This window comes from Manihot esculenta, chromosome 1, assembly GCF_001659605.2.
Source record: "Manihot esculenta cultivar AM560-2 chromosome 1, M.esculenta_v8, whole genome shotgun sequence".
Taxonomy (NCBI): Eukaryota; Viridiplantae; Streptophyta; class Magnoliopsida; order Malpighiales; family Euphorbiaceae; genus Manihot; species Manihot esculenta.
The window spans coordinates 29,556,893-29,560,679 of NC_035161.2; the positions used below are offsets into that span (position 1 = coordinate 29,556,893).

The 3,787-nt window shown below is 36.6% G+C and overlaps 1 protein-coding gene across 1 annotated transcript in view; it reads right to left on the minus strand.

Moving 5' to 3' along the window:
- The window catches only part of LOC110630092 (receptor-like protein kinase FERONIA), a 31,339-nt gene that overhangs the window by 14,053 nt on the left and 13,499 nt on the right, over nt 1-3,787 (minus strand). The gene's annotated exons all lie outside the window — the stretch shown is intronic.

Sequence of the window (3,787 nt, forward strand, 5' to 3'; positions counted from 1 at the left end):
TCAAAACCTTCAAACAATCATGAAAACTTATCAAAACTTTGCAAGATTTGAAGAAAACATGAAGATCACCCAAGGAAGATCATGGTCTCACTTCTGTCTGTGGATGGAAAGAAAATCTTATCCATTCACCGACCTAGGGCCTTTTATAGGTGGCTGGCCAGACCACCTTCGGCGGCCTAACGTGAATCCAAACTCATGCATGTTCGGCGGCCGAACTTCACCTTCGGCGGCCGAACCTGGGATTTCTTCCTTGGTTCTTTTCTTTCAAAAACTCATTTTCTTTTACACTTAAAACATTAAAACATACTAAAATGCTTTAGAAAAACATATCTAATACCCTTCTAGAGGGTTCCAACATCCGAGATTCCACCGGACTGTAGAATTCTGATGCAGGACTCTAGCCAGGTATTACAGTTTGACCTTAGTAGTCTTAGGTCTGACCTTAGTGTTCCTTCTTTGGGAGGTCTAACCTTAGTGGTCTGCTCTTTTGGAAGGTCGGACCTTATTGGTCTTCCTTTTGAAAGGGTCTGACCTTGCTAGTCTTCCTTTTGGAAGGTTTGGCCTTGTTATTCTTTCTTTGAAAGGTCTGATCTTGGTGGGTTACTCTTTTGGAAGGTCAGACCTTGCTAGTCTTCTTTTTGAAAGGTCAGCAAGGTCTGACCTTAGTAGTTTTTTTTTTTTTTTGAAAGGTATGACTTTGGTGGTCTACTCTTTTGGAAGGTTTGACCTTGGTAGTCTTCCTTTTAGAAGGTCTAACCTTAGTGTTCTTCATTTGGAATGTCTGACCTTGATAGTTTGCTCTTTTGGAAGGTCGGACCTTAGTAGTCTTCCTCTTGAAAAGTTTGACCTAGCTGATCTTCCTTTTGAAAGGGTCTAACCTTATTGGTCTTTTGGAAGGTCTAATATTGGTGGTCTATCCTTTCGGTTTTACCTTTTCGACCTGACCTTAGTGGTTTTCCCTTCAGACCTGACCTTAGTGGTTTTCCTTTCCGACTTGACCTTAGTGGTCTACCCTTCTAGCTTGACTTTAGTGGTTTTTCCCTTAGTGGTCTTCCTTTTGAAAGGTTTGACCTTGGTGGTCTTCCTTTTGAAAGCTCTCACTTTGGTAGTCTGCTCATTTGGAAGGTCTGACTTTGGTGATCTGCTCTTTTGGAAGGTCTAACCCACAGGTCCAACCTTGATGGTTTGTTCTTTTGGAAGGTCGGACCTTGGTGGTCTTCCTTTTGAAAGGGTCTGACCTTGCTAGTCTTTTTTTTAGAAGGTCTGACCTTAGTAGTCTATCCTTTCAATTTTATCCTTTCGACTTGACCTTAGTGGTCTACCTTTCTGGCCTAACCTTAGTAGTCTGCCTTTTCAGGTCTTTACTCATCTGACCTTGTCCTTCCGACCTCACTTTAGTGGCTTGCCCTTCCAGCCTAATCTTAATGGTTTGCTCTTCCGAGTCTTACCTTAGTGAGACTTTTTTCTTTGAGATTTTTCTTTTAGAAGGTCTAGCCTTAGCATTCTTCCTTTGGAAGGTCTGACCTTGGTAGTCTTCCTTTTGAAAAGGTCAGACCTTGTTGGACTTCCTTTTAGAAGATCTGACCTTGGTGGTTTATCCTTTTGACTTTGCCATTCCGACCCAATCTTAGTGGTCTGTGCTTTCAGCCTAACCTTGGTGGTCTATCCTTTTGGCTTTGCCATTCTGATCTAATCTTAGTGGTCTATATTTTTAGCCTGACTTTAGTGGTCTGACTTTCCAAGTCTTACTCTTCTGGTCTTATTCTTTCGACCTGACCTTAGTGGTTTGCCCTTTGATGGTCTTCCTTTGAAATATTTGACTTTGGCGGTCTGCTCTTTTACAAGGTCTGACCTTGGTGGTCTTCCTTTTGGAAGGTTTAATCTTAGTGTTCTTCCTTTGGAAGATCTAACTTTGGTGGTCTAATCTTTTGGAAAGTTTGACCTTGGTGGTCTTCCTTTTGGAAGGTCTAACCTTAGTATTCTTCCTTTGGAAGGTCTGACTTTAGTGGTATACTCTTTTGGAAGGTCTAATCTTGATGGTCTTCCTTTTAGAAGGTCTAATCTTAGTGTTCTTTCTTTCGAAGGTTTGATTTTAGTGGTCTGCTCTTTTGAAAGGTTTAATCTTGATTGTCTTCCTTTTGGGATGTCTAACCTTAGTATTATTCCTTTGGAAGATCTGACTTTAGTGATTTGCTCTTTTGGAAAGTTTGGCATTGTTGGTCTTTCTTTTGAAAGGTCTAACCTTAGTATTCTTCATTTGGAAGGTCTGACTTGGTGGTATACTCTTTTGAAAGATCTGATTTTGGCAGTATACTCTTTTGGAAGGTGTAATCTTAGTGGTCTTTCTTTTAGAAGGTCTAATATTAGTGTTCTTTCTTTGAAAGGTCTTATTTTAGTGGTCTGCTCTTTTGGAAGGTCTGATCTTGGTGGTTTTCCTTTTGTAAGGGTCTGCCTTTGTTGTTGCTCTTCCATTTGAAAGGTCTGTCTTGGTGGTTTGCACTTTCGGGTCTTGCCCTTTCGGGTCTTACCCTTTCGGGTCTTACCCTTTCAGGTCTTACCCTTCCGACCTAATTTTAGTGATCTGTCCTTCCAATTTGATCTTAGTAGTCTGTAGTCTGCCCTTTCAAATCTAATAAGAGGACGACGTCGTTTTATGAAGGTGAAAGTACGCTGACAAGTACAGTGGCACACAGATAGGAAGCTAATGATTACAGGCATTGCAAAGATAGGAAAATCATGCAAGAGGGATAGCAGAATGAGATCATGCGGAAGAGTATGAATGCAATTTCATAGACTGCACAGAAAAATAATAAACACAGCTGGTTAAAAGATAAAAAAATCATAAAAGGAGAATATATCTTGAAAATAATATATCTGGAAGAGAATGGGTAGAATAAAAACGAACATTCGCAAAGTAAAATTAACACTATTTATATTTTTTTAAATTGAAACTGAGTTTTATTATATATATATATATATTATGACACTATAGAAAATATAATACAGAATAAGATAAAAATGCATCAAAAAATTATAAAAATGAATCCCAAAAACAAACAACATTTAGAAGCATGAGCTTATTCTGCAGTTCACTGGAAAAACTTGTGTCAGTCTAAATGGAATGTCACTTATCACTCTTGATCTTAGAAAAAATAGTATTCGATTTTACTTTTTTCTTACTTATATCACCTAACATCTTAATTTAAGAGTTTAATATAAACTCGACCTCCTTTAATATTCATTTAATAGAAAAGGCATAGCAATTCTTTTATTTAATTGCATTCGCAAACTTAATCAGCAAGTAAATATATCTGAGTAAATTTAAAAAATTTCAAATTTTATTTCTTTAATTCTCAATCATAAATTTTAAAAAAAAATTGTATTTAATTGGTAACCTACAAAGACGATTTTTATATTTTTTAATAAATAATGTGGTACATTTTATTTGTTTATTAAATTTTTAAAGCAAAGCAGGCAAGAAGGAATACAGATCAGCTTACTATTTTATTTGATTTCCAGATCAGATCCCAGTATTTGATGTATCAATTAGAAATTTTATATAATATCCCTGTCTTCTGAGTTTCCGATCGTCCACTACGGCAACTGCATGGTTAATATTATATGATATTTATAATTTATTTGGAAAAAAATCCTTAAGAAATTATGATCAATTTCACTACGTGGCAAAATAGTATGCCAAATTTAACGATTATAATAATTAAAATATAATATTTTTTTAATGACCAATAAAATATCAACGAAGGTTGTAGTGTAATGTAATCCATGA